Below are 10,355 nucleotides of genomic sequence, written 5' to 3' on the forward strand. Positions count from 1 at the left end.
GTTTGGGGACGAGGTGCCCGACGGGGTAAAGAAGCCTGCAGGACGCTGCTGGAGGCAGACGGAGAAACACCCCGTGAGGCTTCCCTGCAGGATCCGTGGCGGGATTTGACAGCGGACGCCTCAGGCCGTTTTCCCTCTTCTGGCCCCTCGAGTCGCCCCTAGTTCTGTCCCTCCGTCTTCCGGATGACACATGTCGGGAAGCGGGGCGGCACCACAGGGACGATGGTGTTAGTTCTTGGGAACAAAACATTGACTACATCATACACGTCACAGAAAGAGTGTTTCTGCCTGGAGTTAGTAAGAGTCGTTAATAAATGAAAAATAACGCATTTAGGCCGTGTTTCCCCACCCTGAGCTGAGCACTCTCGAGCCCCACATACAGAGGAGCGAGCGGGCGGGCGAGAAAGAGCATTTTGGCTGGGGAGTCGCAGGCGGGGGCGGATTAGAGGACGAGCCGCCGATGCGTCCTTTACAGGATTCCTGTTCCCACCGCGTGGCAGGCAGAACGTTGGCTGAGCCCATCACGGGGTCTAGATGGGGGGACTTTCTTTAGCCAGTCAGGCCTTCGGGCCAGGAGAAAGGAGCGCTGGCGAAGGCTGCAGGACAGCACCGAGGGGGCCGATTGGCAGATGCACTTTAAAGTGTAGCGTGTTGGGAACGTCCTCGCATGTTTTGTGTTGGGTGCATCGCTCGCGGTCAGTATGCCCAGAGACTGCCAAGACTGATGACTGGAGAAGCTGATGGCCTCCTGGAGAAGAGAATGTGCCCCGGGGGGCTCCAAGGCTTGGGCTCCCTCCCCCCACCCCTTGTGTGACCCTAGGCTAGAGAAAGCCCTCAGGTGAAGAGGAGGCTTTATCTCTTCAGAGAGAGAGTTTCTCACGACAAAGGCTTGGGCTGAAGAAATGATGGTTCCAAGAAACCCTAGAAGGCGGGTGGACCTTTGGGTCATCGGTCAGGATTGTGGGGCTGAGATCTGGAAGCTTTCTCTGGCTAGCCTTGGACCGTGTCCCCCCAGTTACCCCGTGTCACCACCCAGTCACAAAGGCTGGCGAATATGGCGATAAGAAAGATTTGTGGTGCGGTTGAAGAGAATGTTAACCCAGGTCCACAACACAGCCACGGTAGAGAAAGAGAAGGCCAAGGAGAGTGAGAAACGAATTACAGAAAGGATGACCTCCCATCCAAATTGGCAGCTGGATGGTGTATTGTATAGACTACTGGGCCGAGAGTTCAAATCCAGCATTTACTGGTTGTGTGACCCTGGGCAAGTCACTGGCTACCTCAGAATCATAATAGACCTATCTCCAGGGTTGTAGTGCAGATTAAATGAGATCTTTATAACGTGTTTAGCACACAGTAGGTGCTTAAAATGCTTATTTCTTCTCCAGACAGCCGTTTGGTGTGCATCCTCTAGGGATAGTGCAATAAATGAAAGTTGACATGTAGACCTTTAAAGAAACTACCTCATAGTTTTACATGATGCTAAACATCAAAATGTTTAAAAAGCCTGGAGAAAAGTAGAAAGCTCAGCTCCAAATTCTCCTCCATTCGATCTCAGTCACTCTGAGCCTGAAGTTCTGGGTGGGATCAAAGCACAGAGGCCTCTGGGTCAGAAGACCTTGGTCTGAGCACCAGCTCTCCCAGCATGCCGTGCCCGAGGCAAAGTCCTCCATTCCTCAGTCTCCGTTCCTTCATGTTCATGTCTGGCACATCCATAGAAGACAGTTGGACCAGCCTTCTCCCGATGATTTTGGAGCAGGACTCCAGCATGATTTCTGATGGAAAGATCCCAAAACTTGGAGCTCTGAGTCCTGGGTTTGATTCCCAGGTCTGCCAGGTTAGCTGGAAGACGACAGGTCAGTCCCTCTGTCAGAGGGTGCTCCATCCGCCCTGTGAAAAAGGGTCCTTGTGAGACGCCTCGCTAGTGGAGAGCAGGAAAATCAGCCCCAGCTCCCATTTTTCTAGGTGTTTCCCAATGTGGAAAGAGCTTTGCTCTCCATCTTGTGAAGAGAGCAGTCGAAGTGTCATTTATTCTCATTTTATATGTGAAAAATAGATTCAGAGACGTCAAACTCATCTAGGTAGGAAGCTCAGAGTTCTTTCCACTATGACATGATGTATAGAGAAGGCTTTGTAATAATAATAATGATAACAGCCCACCTTTTCATAGCACGTTGAGCACCTCCTCTACATTATGTCATTTGGTCCCCACAGTGGCCCTGGGAGATAAGTGCTATTATCCCCACTTTCTGTTGCTCCGTAGTTTCAGTCATGTCCAGCTCTTCATGACTCCATTTGGGGTTTTGTATTGGTTTCAAGGCAGAAGAGACGTAAGGGCTGAGCAATGGGGGTTAAGTGACTTGCTCAGGGTCACACAGCTGGGAAGTGTCTGAGGCCAGATTTGAACCTAGGACCTCCCGTCTCTAGGCCTGGCTCTCAATCCACTGAGCTACCCAGCTGCCCATTTGCGGTTTTCTTGACATAGATGCCAGAGTGGTTTGTCATTTCCTTGTCCAATTCTTTATAGATGAGGAAACGGAGGTAAACAGTTAAGTGACTTGCCCAGGGTCATTAAGCTAGTAAGTGTCTGAGGCTAGATCTGAACTTGGGAAGAATTCCTGATTCTAAGTGTGATGTTGTATCCACTGTGCCACCTAGGTGCCTTTTTTTTTTTAAAGCAAATCTCCATTTTATAGATGAAGAAACTGAGACAAAAAGGTTAAGTGACTTGCCTAGGGTCACACTACTAGTAAGTGTCTGAGTAAACAGGATTCAAACTTAGAGCTTCCTGATTAAAAAACCAGTGCTCAATCCACTGTGCCATTTATGGCCTACATAACATTTAGACAGCTCTTTAAAAAAATTAATTTTATTTTTAATTAAGAAACCCACTCTTTTCCCTTCAATTCTGAAAAAGAAAGAAACCAGACCCTCATAATAGGCATAGATAGTTCTTTTTATGTTTTGAATAGACCTTAATATATCTCTTTTGATCCTTTGAAAATTCAGTACAAATGTGAATTATTTCTACCTGACTTAGTGTAGTAGAGCAGTTGATTTGGACATTGAGGCTCTCGCTGCATTTTTGTCCTGGCTCTTGTGCTTTCTACGTGTCTGATCCAGGGCAAATCATTTGAATGAATGAATGAGATAGGGTCTGTCTCCTTTGGTTTTTTTTTTATCCCCAGTAATTAGGATTGTACTCGACACATAGTAAACATTTAATAATGCCTTTCCTTTCATCCTTTCATTCATTCTTTCACTTGTAGGGTGTGTCCCACCTTCTTTGTCTTGTTTTGAAAAATGAAGTATGAAAATAATATGAATAATTCAGACCTAAAGGATGAAACTTTATCATCCAAAGACAGAAACAAGAAAGACCAAATTATGTATAAATCATAGGACTTTATGAGGATCCCAAGTTCCAGATTCCATGTTCAGGTAGGGTCACTGAACTGCCAATTATAACCAATCTTTATCATTTATTTAGTGCTTTAAAGTTTTTTTTTAATTTTTTTAAACCCTTACCTTCCGTCTTGGAGTCAATACTGTGTATTGGCTCCAAGGCAGAAGAGTGGTAAGGGTTAGGCAATGGGGGTCAAGTGACTTGCCCAGGGTCACACAGCTGGGAAGTGTCTGAGGCCAGATTTGAACCTAGGACCTCCGGTCTCTAGGGCTAGCTCTCAATCCACTGAGCTACCCAGCTGCCCCCATAGTGCTTTAAAGTTTGCAAGATACTTTATAGAAATTATCTTGGATTCTCATGATAGTTTTGTCAAATAGATACAGAAAGTATTATTTTCCTCATTTGACAGATGAAGAAACTGAGGCTGAGAGACATGAATTCACTTGTCACTCAGTTGTAAGTGTTGGAGGCAGAATTCGACCCTAAGTCTCTCCTGTCTCAAGTCTAGGGCTCTTCTCACTAGGCTATACTGCCTCTTACAAATCTAGAGTTCACCCTATGCCTCATTTTTAAAAAATGAATATTTTTTGGAGTTTTAAAATATATTCCCCATGTAGTTCTTCTATGAACCAAGGACAGAAAAGGAGGAAAGAGCAACAGAGATCAGCCACACCTCACACTGGAGCTTGATAGTTCATGCATCTTTTCCATATCCAGGGTAGGCACTGTGCATTTTCTCAGCTGGGCAGTTATAATTGGAGTGTACAGTTTCATGGATTCTTTTCTTTCTCCACTTACATTATTATAGTCTCTGTCTCTGTCTCTGTCTATCTCTCTCTCTCTCTGTGTATGAAAACATATATATGTTGTTTTGTGAGTTATTTTTACTTTGCTGTGAATTAGTACATGCCTCCCCTTCTCTGAATTCTTCATAGCTACCATTAGCCATTCCATGACAGGAGGATATCTGCTTTGTTTCTACTCCCTTCTATGGATTGGGAAATTAGCTCAGAGGAGGTGCATGGTTTATTCATGATAACCCAGACAGGAAGCATCAGTGTGATAACTCAGATCACAGCAGGTTATCACACCTTGAGTCTTTTACCAGGATATCCATGTTGCCTCTGCCACATGCATGGCTACCTTTATATTCTAGTATTTAATCTACTCTTCACGATGCTGAGTGAATGTGTAGGAAACTGTCTTGGATTTATGTTTGGTAACTTTCTATTCTTAGTAAATGCCTTTGCTAAGACCTAATTAAGACAAGTGGCTGATTGTTAATAAGAAGCATAACAATGGGGGCTCATAAGCCACAATGATAAGAACAGCCACCAGCACTTTACTTATAACATCAATTAGCCACAATGAAGGAATTCCATGTGAACTGGGAAGACCTCCAGGAAGTGATATAGAGTGAAAGGAGCAGAACCAGGAGAACATTGTACACAGAGACTGATACATTCTGGCACAATCAAATGTAACTGACTTTGCTACAGAGAACTTAGAAGAAAGAATGTATCCACATCCAGAGAAAGAACTGTGGGAGCAGAAATGCAGAAGAAAAACAGGATCGATCCCGTGGTTCAATGGGGATAGGATCAGGGTTTTGATGTTAAAGGATCACTATAGTTCAAATATGAATAATGTGGAAATAGATTTTGAACTGATACATCGATAACCCAGAGGATTTGTTTGTTGGCTTTGGGAGGGGGAGCAGGGAGGGAATCATGTAACTGGAAAAATATTCTAAATAAAAAATTGAAAAAATATAATCAATCAGCCAAGTGTAAAGGAATTTTCCTATATCCTGACCACTAGATGCAAACAAAGCCTTAGACAGTTTGAAAGGATTCTGGTGCTTTGACCCTTGGACTAAGGTAGATGAAAGCATCCTGGGACAGTTGAGAAGATTGAGCGACACCTCTTGAGCCCCATGAAAAAGAGTTGGCCAGTTTGGGACCTGCCAGTCAGATGGGGATGCAAACCAGCAGCAGAGATCTGCCAAGTCAAGATTTAAGGATTCCATTTCTAGAGTTGGAGTCAGACCCCTGAGAAGGCATCACGTGGGGCTTGGGGTTTGTGGCAGTGGCAGAGTGGAGTTTCTCTCTGTCTCTCCTAAATCTGAGCTAGAAGGAGACATTATATCCAGCCGGGGTCAGATGGTTAAACCAAGACCAATTAGATTCCGAATGACAACCACCTGAGGAGAAGGAACACGAACCTTTGGAACATTCTGTGCTATAAAGTGCCAGAAGTTATTGCCCATTTGTGTATGAGTGTGTCTGACTCTCCTGGTCCTTTAACTTTGAGCCCACTCTCCCCTTTGCACCTTTTTTATCCTCGAAGTGTCGTATTTGTATTATAATTGTTTGTGCGTCTATTATGTGTGTATGTGCATATGTGTGTCCTTGAGCTTGTTGTATGCTCCCACCAGGCTGTTCCAGTGGCTCCTGGGAATGTCACTCTGGTGTGTTCAACTTGTGGTCTTGAATATAATTTTCTGCTTTTTGTTATTTGTCCCTTACTTGAGCATTATTCAAGAACCATTCTTTTAGGGCTCCATGAGGTCCATCTCTTTTATTGGATTTTCCTGGTAGGCGATCATTGTTATCTACTATTTCATGTTCTATAGAGGGTTTTATATTTCTGCTATTATGAACTTATTTATAATTTTTTCTGTCTTAGAGAATGATTCATGTATGTGGCTGTTCATGTGTATTTAAAACAAACAAACAAAAAAACAATTCTTACCTTCTGTCTTGGAATTCATACTGTGTATTGGTTCCATGATAGAAGAGTGGTAAGGGCTGGGTAATGGGGGTCAAGTGACTTGCCCAGGGTCACACAGCTAGTCTGATGTCAGATTTGAACCCAGGACCTCCCCTCTCTAAACCTAAAGTTGATAATTTCCTATTGTGTAATAATATCCCCTGACATTCACATACCACAATTTGTTCATCCATTCTCCCCATCTCAAGGTTTTTGTCTGTTTTTGCCCATTTAACTAGTTGTAGCCCCGTTTCAGAGAGACTGAATAGTAATCCACATTTCTTGGTAATGATCCAAAAGTCATCACGTCGCACAGAGACTGACTACTGAGTCTTAGAGGTGAGATTTGTTACTCCGGATCATCCATGCTCATAACTTTCTGAACTCTCATCTCCTCATGGAAACCCCACACAGCATGACCTCTCTGGGCCACTCATGTTTTAGACCATTATCTTCAGAGCCAGAATTGACCTTAGAAGCCGTCTCGTCCACGTCTTTCGTTGTGTAGTTGAGCACACTAGAGCTTAGGTTCAGTGGCATATTCTAGGTCACACAACGAGCAAGCATCTTCCCAGGAGCTGGTAGCGTCACGTCAGAGGAGTCAGCCAAAGCTCAGTCTTTGTTCTCCCCTCCCACGAGACTCAGGACGTCCGCTATCTCTTTTTTTCCCCTCCCCTCAGCGTAAAAGCAGTGATCTTAATAATATTTTATGAAGAGCAATAAAAATGTCCATTTTAAGCATATTCATACATTTGAAGGATAAAATCCTGTTAATCATCTCATAAAATGCATTTTATTTGGGCCTGGAGTGTTCTTTAATGTGCAGTGAGAAATTTCTCTGACTTAATTACTGGGAAGGAAACCCCATCAGTGCCCCCGGCTGCCCCCAGAAAACAAACAACCCACTGAACCCATCATGGAGAAAACCAGCTTGGCTTTGATTGAGATTTCTCTCTTTTTAAAGTTCCAACCCACATGTTTAAACAGCAGAGCTGAAGAGCGAGTATTTGTGTACATTAGCAGTGATGTTCTATTTGGGGATACTATTGGCAGAAGGATTAAAACAACAACATCAACAACTTGTTTGTACAGAACCAAACCAAGGCATATTTATGTAGTTGCTGCCCCAAACAGTTCTTTTCCTCCTGCTGGGTTAACTTGAAGAGAATTTGTAGTAGAGAATTTTTACAAAGTGGAAACGATATAATCCTGTTGGCTTTAGAGCTAGTCTAATCTTCCAGGGTTTTGGGTTAGCGTGGGGTGCAGTTTTCCAGAGAGAGAGACAGAGAGACAGAGACAGAGAGAGGGAGAGAGACAGAGGGAGAGGGAGACAGAGAGAAGGAGAGGGAAAGAAAGAGGGAGAGAGGGAGGGAGAGAAAGAGAGAAAGGAGAGAGACAGAGAAAAAAGAGAGACAGAGAGAGATAGATGGTGCCAGGATGGAGCTAAGTCACTAGTGGGTGGGGGAGCTCAGGAGGTGTCCCTGGATTAGGGGAGGCATTTAGTGCAAGCAGTGTGGGTTTGAGAATGAGGAATGCTGGAGATCTGGCCCTGCCTTGGCCATTTGGCAGCTGTATAACCAGTGACAAGTCACTCAGTTTTTTCCAGGGCTGGTTTAGTCCTTTCTAAAAAGACCCTGACATCATGTCTCTAAGTATTGGTTCTGAGGCAGAAGAGCAGTGAGGACGAGGCAGTGCCTAGTCACACAGCTAGGAAGTTTCTGAGGGCAGCTTTGAGCCCAGAACTTTCCCTGGCCAGGTCTGGCTCTTCTTCCACTGAGCTCATCCCAGTTCCATCATCTTTAAAATGGGGACATGTTATGCAATGGAAAGAAAGAAGAATTTAGAGTCTCTTAGCGGGATTGAGTTCATTTCTTGGCTTTGAGACTAAGTACTTAAGTGACTTTGGTCAAGTCACCTTTTTTCTTTAAAATGAAGAAATTGGACTGGATAATCCCTGAATTCTCTTCCAGCTCTAAATGTATGGTGCTATTGACATAATCATGACTGCCTTTCAGAGTTGTTCTGAGTTGTTCTGCTCAAATCCAATAGTATGTGTGTAGTTCCCCATTGGAGCTACTCCTCACAATGTATACTTGTCCTCATAGCTAAGGTCATAGAGGGTAGCAGCCATCTTGGATACTAGGAGTAAGGCTGTGGGTGACCATCATTACTGCAGCTCATGAGCCCCCATCAGTATGCTTCTTACTGACAATCAGTCTCATTTAGGTTCTAACAAAGGCATTTGCTAAGATATTATACTAAGAAGAAAGTTACAAAACATAAATCTGGGACACAGTCTTCACTCATCACCAAGGGAAGGTAGACTGAAAAGCAGAGAATAATGGTAGCCAGGCTTATATGGAATATAAGTATGTAGCAGAGGCATCCCACAACCCCTGATTCTGCCAGGTGTGGAAGTCTCTTCTCACTTTGGAGAGTCTTCGTGATGGGGTTCCAGGGTCTCTGCCTCTCTCAATCAGCCCTTCCCTCTGGCAATCATAGTCATAACTTTATCCTGCTTTCTTCTTTGGATGACAATATTTTTTTTTTTTTGCATTTATATGTGTCTAGGATGTATATCTCTGTTCTCTTATGGATTCAGTATTTCCTGTTGATCCAGTGGTGTTACTGACACGTCCCCTTTCCTGTCCCACTGTTGCTCTCTGGTACAGGTGCAAGAGTCTTTTTAGACATCTTCCAATTCTCCAACTCTAAGGAGACCTCCTTAATCACTTAATCACTTGCTTCTTTTAAATAGAGACACCCTCCCCCCCTCCCTGACCCAACTAATTCTCTCAGAAAATCAGAAGATGTTTCCTGAATGTTGTCAGCTGCCTTTATCCATTGGCCAAGGTTTTATACTCTCAGTTGATTAAAGAATTTATTCACACATTATTGAGGGGTTATAGGAAAACTCATCACTTCTTTTACACTTTGTAAATATGTTCTGGGCCTTCTGCAATTACATCAGCTGAAGTGGGGAAGTGAACTTCCATCCTTACACATGCAAAATGTTTCCTGAACTTTAAAGTAGTGTATGGTGTAAATGTCAGCTGTGGTAACAAAAATGATCTTGATGGAGAGAGCCAGCATGGTAAAGAAGGACTAGTCAGCACATGGCGGAATCCTGAAGATGTCCTAGAGTGGCTGTAAATTAGAAACACAATATATGAAAAAAGAAATACAAGATGGTCATGAAGCACTGAGGCACCCTGCCCTGGGGGAGAGATGGGAGGTGACACGGGCCAGCCAACTCAAACCATTGAGATGTCACCTCTCAGGGACTAAGGGAGACTGCCTCAAACCCGGAACCCATAAAATAGATAAAGTACTGGTAAATCTAATTAAAAAAGAAGAGAATCACATTAACAGTATCAAAAGTGAAAAGGGGGAGCTCACCTCTAATGAAGAGGAAATTAAAGCATTTATTAAGAGCTATCTTGCCGAATTATATTGCAATAAATATGACAATCTAGGTGAAATGGGTGAATATTTACAAGAATATAAAATGCCTAGATTAACAATAGAGGAAATAGAATACTTAAATAACTCCATGTTAGAAAAAAGAAATCAAACCGGCCAACAAGGCACTCCCTAAGAAAAAAATCCCCAGAGCCAGATGGATTCACAAGTCAAACCTGGAACCCAAGAGACCCAGGCACAGTAGAGGCCCCCACACGTGGCAAATGCTTCTGTGGGTTCTATAGCCACATCTACTACACACCCAGGAAAGTAAATCCTTGCCTCCAGACTCTCTAGTGTAAGAGTTAAAAAAAATTAAGGTTAGATTAAATATGAGAGTGTGGTCATCAAAATGAATATGTCTGAAGTCAAATGACTTTATAGCAGATTTATTTATAAAATAGAGGGAAAGAGTAAGGTAGAAAAATGAGAAAGAGGGTAGAGAAGGTATCTAATCTATCATACTAGATAATTACTCCAGCCTGATTCAAACCATGTACCATGGGCCAGAGGGGTCTGTGGTGAATAAAGCAAGGGTTTCACCCACGAGGCCTCTCCAGAAGCTAGTCCCTCCAGGAGCCAGGAAAGGAGTCAGCCTTTTTCACTCTCATGATAGTTCAGAGAGAAGATCCTCTACCAGCCTTCAGATCTCTTTTGGAGAATTCCCACTCCTACTCCAACAAACTTCTTATAAAAAACATCCTCACAGGAAGTT

This window comes from Monodelphis domestica, chromosome 2, assembly GCF_027887165.1.
Source record: "Monodelphis domestica isolate mMonDom1 chromosome 2, mMonDom1.pri, whole genome shotgun sequence".
Lineage (NCBI taxonomy): Eukaryota > Metazoa > Chordata > Mammalia > Didelphimorphia > Didelphidae > Monodelphis > Monodelphis domestica.